The sequence below is a fragment of the Pelodiscus sinensis genome, chromosome 17, assembly GCF_049634645.1.
Source record: "Pelodiscus sinensis isolate JC-2024 chromosome 17, ASM4963464v1, whole genome shotgun sequence".
Taxonomy (NCBI): Eukaryota; Metazoa; Chordata; order Testudines; family Trionychidae; genus Pelodiscus; species Pelodiscus sinensis.
Window position 1 is genome coordinate 35,399,493 of NC_134727.1, and position 17,150 is coordinate 35,416,642.

Consider the following 17,150-nt stretch of genomic DNA (forward strand, 5'->3'; position numbering starts at 1 on the left):
CTGATTATGGGGAAGTGGGGAGAAAAAGCAGCAGGATCCAAGGAGCTTTTGAGGAAAAAAAATCATCAGAGCAAAGCAGCTGCCCTTGCAGTCCAGAGATGGGTTAAGGCTTCGGTTGAATCCACCTGCTCAGAAACCATGTTAGAAGGGCAATATAACTGTTCAGAGAGGCAGAGCAACACTGGGCTTAAATCCATCTGACTGACTGACTGGCAGGTGATGGTTCCTGGTGGGGGCGCTGTGCAGGCCTTGACTGAAAGACGATGGCCAGTCCGGTATGGGAAGGTGACCCGTGGGGCTAACCTAGTCAGAGCACATAGTGACAATATGGCATTGGATTGGCGGTATGAAGGCCGTGGCCTTTCCATGCTTCGGACAGTCATCAATGTGCATCTACACAGCACAGTTATTCCAAAATAACAAAGTGAGTATCTACACGGCAATTCTGTTATTTCAAAATAATTTCAAAATAAGACGGCTTCTTTTAAAATCTGTAAACCTCATTCCACGAGGAATAACGCCTATTCCAAAATAGCTATTTCGGAATAGCAGTAGTGTGGACGCTCCACTGCTGCTATTTCGAAATAGCTGCTCCCCAGGGCCATTCAAAATTATTACTCCCCAGTGCCTCCTGGGGCTCTAATTCGAGGTAGCACGTCCACATTAGGGAAGCCTGCCTCGGACTCATTTTGAGTCTTCCCTGCAGTGTAGACAGCGGTGTGCAACCCGTGGGTCGCAGCTGTCTTCCTGTGGGGGTCGCAGGGCCGGGCTGGCCGCCATTTTGTTTTCCTGGCTCGGCACCCAACGGGGGTGGAGGGAGTGGCAGGGGAACGGACTGGCACTTTAAATTAAAGGGGCCGCAACAAAATGTTCCTTTTTTTTTCCTCAACAAAACTTTTTCCGGCCCTGGGGTTTGTGAATTAAAGAAGGTTGAGCACCACTGGTGTAGATGTGCTATTTAGAAATAAGCTACCGTATTTTCCGGCGTATAGGGCGACTGGGCGTATAAGACGACCCCCTAATTTTTTAATTAAAAGATAGGGTTTCATCTTATACCCCAGCGCCCCTCCGCCTCCTTTGCTCCCGGTGTCCCTGGTCTGCTGGAGACGATCCCCAGCAGACCAGAGGCACTGGGAGCAAAGCCGCAGCAGCTTTGCAAAGCCTCGGGGGAAGCCGGCGGGGGGGGCAGCCCAGGTGCGCCTGGGATGTATACCCGGCGTACAAGACGACCCCCGATTTTTGGGGGATGTTTTTTAACATCAAAAGTCGTCTTGTACGCCGGAATATACGGTATTTTGGAAAAACAGTTCCGAAATAGTTTATTTCAAAATAAGCGTTCTGTGTAGATGTACCCTTAATGATCCATCCATCTAGTCAGTCATCTGGTGATCCAGTCTATAGATGAGTTCCCACAAGGCATCTCATAGGAATTAAAAACTTCTTCAGTCTCATGGACTCATAGACTTTAAGGTCAGAAGGGACCATTATGATCATCTAGTCTGACCCCCTGCCCAATGCAGGCACAGAATCTCACCCACCCCGAGTCACCGAGTCCCAGGGCATGAACCGTGCCCAAATGCTCTGGAGTACTGTTCTGGCACTTTCTGGAAGCCGGAAGAGATTTCTGGCACTAATGGTACAAGCACAAAAAAGTGACAGTTTGGGAACTATCAAAAGTGTGTTCCAGCTGCCACCTCTAACGACACCATTCCCCAACCAATGCAGCATCCTTCCCTACAGATGATTGTCGAGGGCTTTGTCTGCTCTGCAATTAAATGACGCAAGCCTTCGAGCTTCTCTGGCTTCCCTTAGGAGTCTACTGCACACTCTCATGGGGCGTGCTGTTCCGAATGCTTTTGTGTTGTGCAAACTAAATGCCCCATGCTCACTTCCACCCAGGTAACTCTTCCCTCCCTCCTTCCCCTCCCCAGGGTCCATCCTGTCTCCTTGAGCTTTTGCCATCTATATCATGGATCTTTACGTTTCATGGCGGATAGGATTCCCTTACCACATACATTAATTAAGGCTGCTGTAATTCCAGCCGGGGGTTCCGGTGACGCGAGCTGCACTCTTGTGACGGATGGTGGAGTTTGCATTTTGGGCAGGGGAGAAAGAAGGGCATTGTTCCTCGTTATGGCCCGGCCTCGGACAAGTCACTTTTCATCTCTGTGCTCTGTTTCCCCTCCCACCTTTTGTCTGCCTTGTCTGTTTGGATTGTGAGCCCTTCAGGGCAAGAACATTGGACACAACACTGGGCCTCATGATGCCTCCATCTTGGTTGGTTGAAGTCTCTAGATACTGAGGTAATATCTGAACCTGAAGAAAAGCTCTACATGGTTCAGCAGCTTGTCTCTTTCACCAACAGAAGTCGGTCCAATAAACGATGTTAACTCCCCATCTCCTCTCTCGAAGGTGGACTTTTGCAGTCATTACCATGCTGGTTTGAAAATGCCACAGAAAAGCGATGAGGTTTTCCACAGTTTCCATTTGCCTCCTTGAGCCTTGTCTAATTGTCTGTTCTTCCTATTCAGACTTCTCTTAGCTTCTTCATTAGTCATAACCTTCCGGTAACTATGGTAGTTTCCCACAAGCCGGGGGCGGGTCGGCAGAGTTCATACATCAACCAGTCACTTGTCAGGTGGCGGTCAGGCGTGGAACTGAATCTGCGTGACCCATCCAAGCTCGAAAGGTGAAGTGGGAAGGGAACAAGCCTGGATGAATTTCTCCCAGGAGGGCTGCAAAGAAGCAGCTGGGTGTGTGTGAAAGGATGGGGCAGGGAAGATCACACACAGCCTTGTCTTCTGGCAGGGGGATCAGACCCACCTACAGATGGTTAAGAAACAGATGTGACCCAGGGGCAAGGAAGCTGCAAACCCCCACTTGATAGTAACAAAACCAAACCAGGCTGCCATAGGAGCTTCTAATAAAACACACAGCAATTCTATAGCCACGAGGAAATGTACCGAGTCCTTCTAGGCACTGCATGGGAAGAATATTTTCTCCTTTCACATCCAAAGGGAAGGCTCCTTCCTCTCCTTCCATCAGAGACTCTGTATACTGGCAGCTGTATACAGAGCCAGCAGTTCTGGGTTTTTCTAGCTGCCAGTGCAAACACTTAGAATAGCCCATTAGTTGCCCAAGTGGGAAAGGCGCAAGATAGATGGCTGAGAGGCAAGCCACCTACTTGCTAGCAGAGAGGAGTCCCCCGTGGAACTCTCTTTGTATGACACATGCTCCAGGGAGCGGCCAGCACCTGAACCTGTTATGTTGCTTTGCATTAAAACATGCCCCAGATTTAGCTCCTCCTGGCTAATTAAAATCCCAGCTGCTCTTTGGCAACAGCCTCCCGATGGGTGGGAAACCCACAGACATGTGGATCCTGCAAATGGAATTCAGGGCTTCTGAGCTCCTCTGACTCAATGAAAACACTTGAACTGTTTCTACTGTTTCTCTTTAAAATAGGGGTGGGGAACCTAACACCCAGGGGCTGGATGTAGCCCCCCAGCTTGCCTGGGTCCAGCCCCTGATGCTCGGGGTTCTGCCTCAACATGAGGGAACCTGTGCTGGTATGCCAGCCCCCTGCTGTCCCTCCCCATGGGGCTGGATCACAGAAAATCTACTACCCCCCCCCCCCCCAGGTTCTGGTGTGTGAGGGGAATGTGGGGAGAATCTTTCTCCTTCTCGGTCGGGGGCCATGTGAAGGTTTGGGGTATTTTTGCTTCTCACCTGGGTGTGGCCCCCCAACTGATTTTTTTTGGAGCTCCTGACCCAAAAAAGGTTTCCCACTCCTGCTTTAAAACCACCTAGCTGGTACTCTGGCTCTGTAGAAATCCAAAATCAGGATTCCAGTTTTTCTCCCCTGCTACACGAGGTCATTAAGGGTGTGCCCAGCTCATCAGCTGCAGTGGGAAGGGAGCCCAGATTTGTAGTGACTCAGGGCGTGTCTGCACTCTGCAGCTAGAAGCATGCTTCCTGGCCCAGGCAGACAAGCCTATGCTAGCTCTGCTTGAGTTAGTGCTCTAAAAATAGCAGGACAGCTGGGGGTAGCATAGATGGCGGCCCAGGTTACTTGCCTGTGTATGTACCTGGGGTCAGGTAGCTAGTCCACCTCCCAGGTTTTCCTGAGCTAAACTGCTATTTATTTTTAGCACACTTGCCTGAGCAGACCTGGTGTGGCTGTCTACCCACCCTAGGAAGCATGCTCCTAGCTGCAAGGTAGGCATTAGCCTCTTGGATGACATGTGACAACTGCCTTCACCGTTCTTGGTTCTGTTCCTGGCAGGCAGCTGTCTGCCGTTGGACAATAACCCCCCAACGCCACAACCTCCTTGGCTGTCTCTGAAGAGAGGCCAAGACCGCAAGGGCAGTAAGGGAACTTCCACCTGCCTACAGGGCAAAAGCACGCTGGCGGTAGAATCACAAGGGGCCAAAGCGTACTGTCTGCTAGGGCTGGGCAAAACGATTCCGGCGAAGAGTTCGTTCCAGGAAAAGTGCAGTTTTGGGTGACTGGAAACGACGCACAAATTTGAGGCGCTTTTTGCCATTCACAGAACAACCAGAAAAGAGGTGGCAATGCTGCTGCCAGTATCCCTACCACCTTCCCACTTTTAGCCTAGTGCAGCGGCTCCCAACCTTTTCCAGCCTACGGACCCCTTTTCAATCTATTAACATTTTATGGACCCCCCCACAACAGTATAGCCATGCCTGCACATCCCTCAGCGCACATTGCTTCCCGAGCCGTGAGAAGCAACACGGGTTGAAGGACTGGCTGCGAGGAGGCTACGTATATTTATTTTAATTTCTATTTTAAATTTTCCGCGGATCCCCTACAGTACCATTGCAGACCACCAGGGGTCCGCCAATCACAGGCGGGGAACCCCGGGTAGTGGTAGGGCACTTGCAGGAGAGGTGGGTTTGAATCCCGGTTCTGGAACAAAGCCCCACATGGATTTTTTTTTTCAATTCAGTGAAAATTTTGAAACATTTCAGATGTGGATCAATCCAACCCATTTAAAAAAATGTTTTTGGAACTGCCACTGAATTGAAAATCCGTTATTTGCACTGTTCTATTGTCTGCTTCCTCTGCAGTACCCATCCTATAGATAATCAGAGGACTTTGGTCTCTGTTCTGTCAAAATGGCACCTTTCACCAACACTACATCTTTTCTTCTTCTCTCCTCACCCCAGTGATGTTAAGAACTTTCTGTAGCAGAAACTCTGTGACCTGAATGCAGCTGTTAGCAGGTAAAAAGCTTTTCAATTCACTTATAAGGGTGGGGGGGTTTTCAGTTAGAAAAGCAGTTAAAATAGATATTTAAAATGTGTGAATCAAAAAACCATTCTGAGAGCCATTCTGGGGCTTAAGGAACTGGCATATACTTCAAGGGAAAATTCCGGGTTCGAGGAAAATCAATCGGAATTTTGCATTGAATTCAATGGGACCATGATTTGTCCCTATCTCTTTAGGAGTCTGCAGATGTTGACTAATACATTGGAGACGTGACAGAGAGAAGCTGCTAGACTCACTTCAAATAGCTGTGTCTCAGCAGAGCCCCTGTAACTCCTATTGTGCAGGAATGAAATTGGTTCCCTTTAAATTTGCAGCTGAAAAATGAAGAGGGAAAAAACCAATTGATTTTATTTATTATGGTAAACCTGGTACTGATCTATGTGAATGTCTTTCCAAGCAACCTTATGTTCCCAACGGGTGAGACAGTTCTAAAAAAGAATGTATTCATAAATGCTGAGCCAAATGTTTAACAAATTCCTTTCCCACAAGCATAATTAGTCAGTGGAAAACTTTACCACTGGAGGTTGTGAACTGTGTAGATGTAGATTGTGCTCAGAGTTTTGTTATGTGCTGTTTATTACTCAAGGCTGGCTTGTTGCACAATAATTTTTATGTAGCTCCCCCAACTCTGACTCTGATATAGGCCAGTGGGTATTCAATATGCTTTTCATGGAGGAGATAAGTATTTCTGAGCTTGCAGATATGATTTCAGGCTGGAAAAAAATCACCCCCATATTACAGTAGGTCAGACTTGAAAAGATTCCTGGTCTTGTTTTCTGAACATTCAAGTTACTCTGGATTGGACAAAACATTCAAAGCTCTTTAGAAAAAGAACACCAGGGAAGTGAACTTGTTTTGAGGATGAAAAGTATTTGACTTCAATAGATGCTTTTGCAAATTTACTAACAAGAGCAGTTATAACTGTCTGAGGTTCTCTGCTTCCTTTCTGCTAAGTGTTTTGTTTTGTTTTATTGTTTTGTGGGTGGTTTGATTTGACTGAAATTGTTTCCTTGGCTGTTGGTTAAAGGGAAAACTTCCCAGAGAACTGTGCCAGAGGCCAAATTCCAAACAGATCTTGCATCCTATCTTTTTCTTATTGGCTGTGGGACACCAAACCCCACAGTATCTTCTTCACCCAGCATTGGACATTTTCCCTCAGGACATGCAATAACCACAATGACCGGATAATGAAGCACAGATTTGTGGGTGATGTGGCGGGAGTCGAGACATGCCTGGAGACCCAGAATGAGCCATCTAGGGCTTGGGATTTGTCATGTGAGGAGAGGCGTAACGAGGGTGTTAGGCGCCCAGGGGCAAAAGCAAAATTTGCGCTGTGTGGCGGGGCCCTGAACCTGGCTCACGGCTGAGCCCGACCACTTCCTTTCACCTCTGCTTCTGAGGGGACTTTGATCTATTCTCTTCTCTCTTCCTCTGTCCCTGACACGGGCTCCTGCTGCTTCTCCTCTTGCATCTGCATGGTGGCTGTAGCATATGTCAGAATAGCAGAGACAGACAGATGCTGCACCAGCCCATCCTCCATGCCAGAACAGCATCCCTGCTTGTGGCACATGCAGGGCCGGACTGAGCCATTCCGGTGCCCTGGGCAGACAGGTTAATTGTGCCCCGGGGTTGGGAGAGGGCGCATGGGGGAAGGCGCGCAGAGCTGGCGGTGGCAGGACGCACGTGACCAGCCCAGCCCAGCCTGGCTACCGCTGCTGGCGCGCTGCCCGGGGCGGGCCAAGCCTGGCCATGCAGGGCCCCGCGCCCGCTTGGGGAAGGGTGCTGCTGGCTGGTGCTGCGGGGGTTAATGCGGTCCCTGCCCCGGGCGGACACTGCAGGGTGGCTGCTGGGAGCTGCTGCAGCCTGCGATCTGGGAGCCAGGCGCGTGGCGCCTGATGGCAGCTATAACGGGCACTGCGCACCCCTTACAGCTGCCATCAGTGTCCCCCATAGGTTGGCATCCCGGGCAGCTGCCCGGCTAGCCTATGCCCTGGGCGCATGGCAAAGTGTGGAAACAGACTCTTGCAGACCATGCTGCTGATTAAGCCAAGCGTGGCTCCTCTTGGGCTGATGATGTCTCTACATGTCTTGTCTTTAGGGAGCCCAGAGCAGCCTCTGGGCAGAAGGAAGGGCGCAGGGACAGAACGGTGAGCTGTGTCAAGTCTGTTTCCTCCTGCTGGAATGAAGGGAATGTCTGTGCAGGTTGGAGCAGAAACTGCCATAGCCCAAGTCCAGTGTACAGCTGGCAGTTGGCTGTAAGCGGCACCTTGAGCTCATCTCTCAGCCAGTGTCTGAGCGGGAATTATACGACCCGGCAGCTTCATATCAAATCCTGGGTCTGTTGTGGGGAAGCCTCAAAATTAATTGGCTTCTAGAATCTGACATGAGAGGCACACACGCACGCACACAGCAACAGGAAGATAAAAGGGTTCTTTGTAGGAGACATCAGCCTGACATGCCAATTATACCAAAGCAGAGCCTTGCTTAACCCTTCAGGACACCCCATCAAGCTTGCCTCTGGGGAAGGGCTGTGAGAGAAGGGACTTTATGGAAATATCTCTAAGAAGAGCATCAAACACATTCCAGGCCGGGGGAATCACAGGGGCCCTTTGGTTGAGAGATTATCGCATAGCTCCAGCTAATCCACCGTAGCCCAATGTGCGATAGATTGCAATATAGAAAATTTTTCCTTTTCGCAGCGTGGGGGTGCTGAGATGAATAGCTGAGAGAGAAGGGAATGTTTTGCACATCCGGCGGAGGGAGTGGAGGAATGAATAGCTGTGGAAATCGTAGGCCCCGATTCTGCATGGGTTGGGTTCCTGCAGCCCCGCTGGGCCTTGCTGCAGATCCGGGGACATATTGAGTGAACTGTGGTGTTTGGACATTCTTATGGAGTGAGAAAAGGTTCTGATTCACCACCCAGTGCCAGAATTAACTCGGATTCCAGAACAGGGGCATGATGGAAAGGCATAAACTGGACAGTTAATCCTGTGCCGCAGTTGAAAGGACTGTACTTGTGGTGCTGTTAGAGTCAAGTGGGCACTGAAAATCCAGTTCAGATTCTTCTCCAGCACTCTCAGTCCGCTCCAGGAGGACACACAAACCAGTTCTGTTTTCTGGCTACTGGGAATCTTTAGCTAACCAAATTAAAATGATAGTAATTAATACCAGCTCTGCAAGATGTAGTGGCTTTTATTTAAGCTCTCAAAGCTCTTTACAGGAGGAACCTCTCTAATCTGGCACCCTCAGGCCTTACTGATGCTAAACCAAGAATTTGCCGAACCACGGGAGATCAGTATTGTCTAGCAGGATTACCAACACGTCCACTGCTTACTGGGCTCAGAGAAGACAGTTAGGGGTCAGTTAGAGCTAAACAAAAGCACAGAACACTGAGAGCCAGGACTGGTGGCTGCAAACAAACTTTATGGGACTGTGGGAAACTTTGCAACGCTCATGATAAGTGGACATCCGGCTCTCTAAAATCATGCCGGACCATGGATGTTGCTGGACCAGAGTATGCCGGACTAGAGAGGTTCAGCCTGTACAAACATAAACTGATTCTTACAACTGCCCTGTTATCATCCCCATTTTATACATGGTTAAACTGAAGCCGCGTCAGAGTCAGGAATATATGATCTAATCTCCGTTGCCCAGCCATGGCTTTGACAATCAGAGACCATCACTGACATCTGGCCTCACAGCAATGCACGCTATACATTTTTCATCCAGTTCCTGTATTTAGATAGAATAGGGTTGTATTAAAGTACTCCAGTATTAGGTGATATACTTAGGATATCAGTGGAGCTGCACAGGCTGACGATGGTGCTGAATTTGGTCCATTGTCTCACCTTTGTAATAACTTTTAATGTACTAAGGATTATTAAAAGGCCAAATTCACAGGACGAAAGATCTAAACTTAGAACAAGTAATACTCGGGGGGGAAAACCATATCTATCTATCTATCTATATATGGAACGTGCAGCATACGTGATGGCATTGTATGGTATTAAGATTTTGTATTGGCACTTGTGTGAGGTGAGCTGAATATAAAAAGTTACCATTCTGGGCACAAAATATACCCACCTGCCATGTGCTCTAACACAAGATCATAGGGAAAAAACTACTGATGTTTTATTTACCAGCCAAAAATATTACTCTGCCAGGGCAATTGATCAAGCTCTGATTACATATAGGAGTTTCCAAATTGAAATATAAAGTTGTTGTTTCTAGACACAACAAGATAGTGAGCCTTAAAACATTTTACTGATCCAGGCCTAAATAGCAGCTGCCCCATTACCTGAGACCAGCATAAGACATTTCTTTTTGGCTGTGTCTACACTGCACCCCTTTTCCGGAAAAGGGATGCAGATGAGACAAGTCGGAATTGCAAATGAAGCGGGGGATTTAAATATCCCCTGCTTCATTTGTATAAACATGGCTGCCGCTTTTTTCCGGCTCGGGGCTTTTCTGGAGAAAAGCGCCAGTCTAGACGGGATCTTTCGGAAAATAAAACCTTTTCCGAAAGATCCCTTATTCCTGATTTTAAGAGGAATAAGGGATCTTTCGGAAAAGGCTTTATTTTCCGAAAGATCCCATCTAGATTGGCGCTTTTCTCCGGCAAAGCCCCGAGCCGGAAAAAAGCGGCAGCCATGTTTATACAAATGAAGCGGGGGATATTTAAATCCCCCGCTTCATTTGCAATTCCGACTTGTCTCATGTGCATCCCTTTTCCGGAAAAGGGGTGCAGTGTAGACACAGCCTTTCTGTTTAACACTAAGGTTCAATTTTTTTTTAATGTTTTCATTAATACTTTCAAAAATTCTTTGCACTGAATATTCACCATTTTTCTACCACCAGTATTGCATGCAGTGCTGGTGTTTCTACCAGCTGATGCTCAGCTATGTGTCATAGGACCTACATAGCTGAGATTCTCTGATGTTTCAAATGGTAGGGGCCTGTGCTTTTGAAACTGGAACATCTGTCTCCACGCTGTCACTATGATGCTCCGATGGCCTGGGGGTGAGGCATATGGGCACCATGAAATCCTAGGCTGGCCAGATGGTCTCCCAAAAAATACCGGACACCCGGTATTTTTTGCTTGAGCAAAAAAAAAAAAAAAAGAATGCGGGATAATAAGACTTCTGTGCAATCTTCTGTAAAGACCAAAGGGGCCCCTATTCTGGGCAGAGCACCTGCGGGGCCATGCCCTAAAAAGCTTCTATTCCAAGGAGCTGTATCTCCGAAATAAAACTCTCTCCCCCTCATCTGTGATTGGAGTCAAGCGTTCGGCCTGCGGGTCTGACTCTGCTCCTTGGCACAGGGTCAGCAAGACGGGAGGCTCGTGTTTCTGAACTCGAACTCGTCCGAGCCCCTGTCGCAAGCGCATTTCCTATGCGGCCAGTCTGACCCGCGCTGCCGGCCGGCTCCTGCCCCAGCCGGAGGCTTTGGCTGCCCTGCCTGCGGGGCGCAGTTTGCAGAAGTCGGGGCCCGTGTGCTGGGCTGTGGCTCGGGGGCCCTGCCCTACGGAACGGCCATGCGGCTGCTGCTCCCCGCTGCAAGCCCGGCTGGCCGGGGCTCGGGCCCCTCGGCGGGGTGGGTGGAGCTGGGGGCGGCGCGGAGCCCCGGCGGGCGGGGAGGCGGATCCGAGCGGAGGGGCTGGCGAAGGAGGCTGGGGCCGGCAGGGTTAACCCCGGGCAGCAGCCGCCCCCTGCGGAGCGGGCATCGTGGCCTTTGCGAGGCGCCTGCAGCCTGCTCCCCGGCCGGCGGCAGCGGAGCCGGGCGGGCTCCCCACGGGCTGCATGCAGGCAGGCGGGGCCCGGGCGCCCCCAGCTCCCTAGCCCGCAGCCCGGGGGCTGCGCCGGGGCCATGCGGCCGGCAGGTAACGGGGCTGCGGGCCGGGCACGCTCCTCCGGGGATGAATGGGCGGCGCGTGCCGCAGAGCCGCCTGCAGGCCCCGCTGCACCGGCGCGGAGCACGGGGCTAAAGTTGGGCTGCTCTCCCCGCCAGCGGGTCCGCGCGGAGCTGGGCGCGGAGGCCCCGGCTCGCTGGGGGCTGCACACAGCGGGGGAGGGGGGGGATTGAGGGGAGGCGCTGCAGCCCCCCCTGTCCCTGCTGGGATCAGGGAGCGGGGCCCCCGGGGGTGCGTGAGTCCGAGATGTAAGAGCCCGAGGGACGCCCCGTGGGTCCCGGATCGGGTCCCTCGCGGGGAATTCGCCCGCCCTCCCCCGCATTCCAGAGAACAGCACAAACTTTTGTCCTCGCTGCGCCGGCCGAGCCATGTGTCCGGGATTCATGGCAGCCGAGGGGGCTTTCGCTGGTGTCCTGTTGCCAGTGCATGTCATGGCCTCCCCCCGCCCCGCTTTGGAACTTTCCACTCCCCCCCCCCCCTTCTTCTCCCTTTAAATTGCTTTCAGTCCAATATTTTAATGGATAATCTGGCTAGACGGAGGTGGGGCAGCGTACAGCGGGCGGTGATGTCTGCATTTCAATGGCTTCTACAAACGCAGGCTTTAAAACTCTTGTCTCTTTTGTGTGAGCAAAGAACACATTCTTTAATTGGGGCAGATTGCTCGGAGTCCCTTCCGGCTGGTTGTGTGTGAGCTCTTCCCTTGCCGGAGTATGATTTCAAAATGCAAATATATATATATAGTATAGTATATAAATATCAATTAGACATAATGCTTGACTCTTAGGTTGCTCTTTCTCTTCAAAGGGCTTTTGCAGACATGAATTGACCCTCTCAGCTTCTGGAAGGCATCTAGGGCTGAATGGGTTACAAAATAGCAAAGGGCGCACTTCCAAATATTGCCTTGTGTTTCCTGAGCACTGCTTCATACGTCCTTGGGGACTTGATCCCTGGACCTGCTATTCTTGCCTGCTTAGAATATAGGGAGGCCCTAAAGCCCAGACAAGTGGTGGAGAAATGCAGACTATTGGTACAGAATACAGACTGTGCTCTTACTCATTTTTCATTGTGTTTCTTTTGTTCCTCTTTGTAACAGAAATGTGTATTTTTGACTTAATGAATGAGGCATATGGGGGATTTTTTTTTCTTGGACAGATGTCAAATCACACGATTTCTTTAATATTTGGGATATTAATTTATTTGATTGGCTGCTGGATATTACCAGAGATACCTGGTCGATGCCACACAATTTATTGCATTACAGTATTTTTTGAACAGAGCCTTGCAGGATGCCCTACACAAAGAAGGAGCTGACTGTCAGCTAAGGGGAAAAGGCAGAAGTTACAGGTGTTCCTAGTGTACTATACATGCACAGGCTCAGTGAAATTTTCCACTCTTGTGTTGGCAGCGCTGTAGTTCTCTTGGTGGTAGCTAGTATAGAGAGGACATGGAGTTTTGCCACTGGGTCATCCAACTTTAGGCCTACAGGAGATGGTGGTGAAGATGCAGAGGTCTTGTCTACATTAATGCCTCATGGGTGGTAGTGCAGTGGCAGGTATCCTGAAAAAATGCAGGAGTACACAAAGCTAAAGCATGATAGGTCCCTGGCCTGAAGCATTTTCAGTCAGCCAAGACATGCAAATCCTTATTCGTGAGACTAGTCTTGGTCATTTCTGTGAAGCTGCTAGCACACTCATAAGGGTTTCAGGGCAAAGGCACAATTAGGTGGCATTTGAAGAGGTTGGAGAAGCAATTCCATGTGTAGGAGGGATGGCAGAAAGAGAGTGATGTTTCCTGTCCTGGTTCAGGAGGATGGTGAGGAACAATGTTCCCCCTAACTTTTTCCATCGATGTGTGGAATAATTTTAGTTGTATGCACCGGGATATGCAGATGTGCACCACCAGCAGAAACACATGCTGCTGGTGGTGGGTGCTCTACAAATCAGCTGGGCCACATTCAAATCTCTCCTGAGTGGCCACCCAAGTGCATATGACACAGAACACTGGTGAGGAGGATAGGTGGGGGGTAGGAGGAGAAGTGTGGGTGGGATGTATCTGGCTAGGACCAGACAGAGACCAGCAGATAGAACTTTTGGTATCATGATTTATTAACACCCAATTAACTTCTTTCAGCAGTGGAGCGTGAGATTCAGAGCAGGAGGCTTACCATAGATCCTGCAGCTGCTCCTGGGATTTCTCTGAGATGCCCAGAGCGAGTCAGCTGCTTGCGAGTGTTGCTGGGAGCTCTGGGTGTGTCACTCCTAGAAGGAGATAAAGTGGAACTGCAGAGCCTGTAAAAAGCTCGTGAGCCGGGAAAGCTGGGGAGCTGCTTTGTAGGCCAAGGCAAATTCTGCAGGTGATGTTTCTGTGTTGCTTTGTGATATCAATAGTAGTACGATCTTGAAGAGATTGGAGATGTTTTCTTCCCCTCCCCCGGCCCTTTTCTGCTTTGCAAGATGAAAGGGCCCCCAGCTTGTTCAGAGATGTCTCCTGGCTCTATCAAGCCTTAAATCCCCTGGTATCCTTCAACAACTCCTCCTTCTTCAAATGTGCTGTGCAAGGAATTATGGGAGGAAAAGCTGACAGTAAATATTATGTGGGAACCAATGTGAAAGTGTTAACTTCACAGATCTCGCTGTCACAGGCTTTTACACGAGCCCTGTACTCTACAGGTGACCATGGTCTGGGGGCACTGCTGCCTCTCCAGAAATCCAAACACTGTTGCAACATACATTATGCAAAGGGTGACACGTAGAAGATCTTCAACGACATGAATGTCACCGCTCTGTAGATGTGTCAACTATGTTAGTTAAAAATAACAGAGGATGAAAGGAAATCTGCAAATTGCTGCCGTGGATTGGTTTGACATTCCGCATCTTCTACAACTGCACAGCTTTGTGTCGCCCTGGTTGGAGCCTTCACAAAGCACCTTTTAATCCCTGCTAGGAGGCCCTCCTGTCGCCTTTGAATTAAAATACCAAACAGCATTTAGGCAACCACAAATGAACATACTGTGTTTTAACAGGAAAAAAATAGGGAAAAAATCCCATTTGAACTCCCAACAACTCAGCGCAGAGTTGGCCACGCCACCTTCCTCAAACAGCCTAGGGCAGGTCTACGCTACACTGCGTAAGGCAACAGCTTTGTCGCTAAAAGTCAGGTTGTGTGAATGCTGATTGTTGGCACTTTTGAAGACAAAATACTTCCATGCCATACGAGGGGGGTTCATTTTGTCTGAAAGACAGTGTTCATATTCACTTGCTGTGGCAAAACTTTGACCTTCATTGGATTTTTCTTACGCACCCGTGAACGACAGAAGTTCTGTCGATCCAGGGCAAGTGTAGATGTACCCTTAGATGTCAGTTCTCCTACTGCGATGGCTTAGCGACCCCCTCCAGCTTCACTGTTTCCAATAATGGTAAGAGACTGTGCCAGAGATTGTGAATTGCAAACTCTGCATTTCTCACACTCTGGTGCCAGTCCGACAATTTGATCCGCAAGGGGAAGGTCCTTGTTCCTGTTCAGAACCACATTAATATCAGGAAGCTCCATACGAATGCAAACACCTTCCTGTGCATATCCAATTGTAATCTTCTTGGGGCAGGGACTGTCTCTTGCCTTGTATTTGTGCCTAGCAACTAAACGTGTAGTGACATTAGCTTAGAATTGGGAGGGATGTTTGTTCGACAAGAAACAGCGACTTAGAAAACCAGCCTGCGACATCACTTCATTACTAAGAATTTAAAAACAGCCATTCAGCAACAAAGCAGCCTATTTGCAGGACTGATAGTCACAGTAGTGATTGCTACAATAGCTATTTTTGGACTGGGTTGACGATGGTGCATAAACAAGGATATAAACAACAACATCCCTGTTCATTTCAGCTGCCCGGGGAACAGAAGAAGAGGAAATCATTGTTTTCCAGATAAAATAACAAAAGATGAATTCAATAGGAAACTAGCTCCTGGCTTCTAAGTGAACATTGCAAAGGGTGGAGAAGGAGGAAATTAAATGGTGAAAGTACGAGGGCCCCTTTATGCCACAGAAGAATTTAATTCGGTGTGCTGAATGGTGGTCATAACATCCCCCAAAGCATGGAGATGCAGGCATTCTCATATACTTTCAGCTGCCTTTTCTTTCTCCTTTGGGGATGACATAAGAAGTAAGTTGACTGCAAACATTTCTTGCTTTAAAAGCAAAAACAGATTTAAAACCAAAGGAAGTTTTTCTACACTCAGTGCACAGTCAACCTGTGGAACTCCTTGCCAGAAGATGTTGTGAAGGCCAGAACTTTAACAGGGTTCAAAAAATAACTATATAAATTCATGGAGGATGGGTCCATCAGTACTTATTGTCCAGAATGGGTAGGAAGGGAGTCCCTAGCCTCCCTTTGTCAGAAGCTGGAAATGAAAGACAGGAGAGGGAATCATGGATTACCTGTTCTGTTCACTCCCTCTGGAGCATCTGGTATTGGCCACTGTCAGGAGACAGGATACCGGGTTAGATGGACCTTTTGGTCTGACTAATGTGAGCGTTCTTATCAATATATAGAATAGAGCCCTGCTTTAGAGAAGAAGACTCTAAGCCGGGGTGGGGAACCTAAGGCCTGGAGGCTGGATGAAGCCTGGATTGTCTGGATCTGGCCCCTAAAGCTTAGGGTCTCCTGCAGCATTGGGGAGCCTGTGCTGGTATTCCGCCCCCCCTGCTGCCTTCCTGCAGCCCCAGGCCCCTGACTAATTTTTATATGGGTCAGCAGACCCCTATCCAAAAAGAGGTCCCCCCCCCCGCCCCTGCTGTAAGAAGTAGGGATGTAAAATCCTGGTTAACTAGTTCACTGGTTAAATGTTGCCTTTAACCAGTTAACTGCTTAACTGGGATCTCGCGAGCAGGGGGCCCTGGTTGGGTTGCTGGTTAACCGGTTTCTGGTAAGCATCACGTGGTAAGTTTACCAGGTGCTGCTTATTGGTAACCCGGTAACGGTGATGCTTACTGGTTAACCAGTTAAATGGTTACATCCCTCCTAAGCAGCTTTACAGATTATGACAGCAACTTGGGACATGACATTATTGTACGTCCGTTTATAGTATGTAGAATTTCATTGTAAGTGATTTCCAGTCTGATCATTTACCTTTCCCTCTATTATTTATTGTTTGTATTTGTGCATTTTGGCAGGAGGGTAGATTACAGGTCTCCCTGTGCCACTTCTAAGCCTATAGTTCTGTGATTCCGTATTGGTACCATCTACCTGCAGGCTATGGCCAAGGTGTTTCCTCCCATTTCCTCTTCTTGCAAGTGTCGATGTCCTCCATAGGGCCCAGATCTTACACGTTGCTCATTGCTCCACAGATGCTTACAAAACCACCCACTGACTTGCGTAATCGCTGCCTTGGGCTGCATGTAAGACATTTGTAATGAAATGTTTAAAATCTCAAAATCTTTCGCATTATCCAAGACTTTGGAAAATTGGTGCTTTTTCTTTTTTTTTTTTTTTTTCAAAAAAATTGCAAATTGGGCTATTTTTGAATGAAAAGAGAAAGTGGCAACCACTATAAGGTATTTTAACTAAAGATCTTTTTTTTTTTTTCATCAAAACACTTAGTGCTTCCAAATTTTGTATATTTTGATGTAAAAACTACCCCTTTGTGGTGATTCTGCCAAAAAAGCAAAATAAAAACAAACATGAAGCCCCAACAATAGCTCTGAAATTTTGCACTTCATCCTATTTTTGTACCTGAAATCTTAAATATTTGTATTCCCATTAACTATCATGAACGAATATCTCCTATTTTCACTCAGCAGAACTTACCCAGCACATACTGAATAGAGAATGTAAACAAGCAGCAGTTGCATATCTTTAGGCTTGGCAGAATTTGATTTTTATTGTATTTTATTATGATTTCCTTCTTTGCCTATGGGTACAGTTGGATTATTATGGATGAAAATATTTTGTTCGTT

General features: G+C 48.5%; 1 protein-coding gene across 5 annotated transcripts in view; it reads left to right on the forward strand.

The window, feature by feature from the left end:
• Positions 1-17,150, forward strand: part of NDST1 (N-deacetylase and N-sulfotransferase 1) — a 99,560-nt gene that overhangs the window by 11,146 nt on the left and 71,264 nt on the right. For 2 of the 5 annotated variants that reach the window (XR_012896390.1, XM_075900551.1), the window contains exon 1: positions 10,937-11,168. The exons of 1 other annotated variant lie outside the window; for it this stretch is intronic. The gene's annotated coding sequence lies outside the window, so the exon portion shown is untranslated. Of the gene's footprint in view, positions 1-5,187; positions 5,245-10,934; positions 11,169-17,150 lie in introns of those variants that run through there. 2 more of the 5 variants (XM_075900553.1, XM_075900558.1) reach the window with 2 other exon arrangements.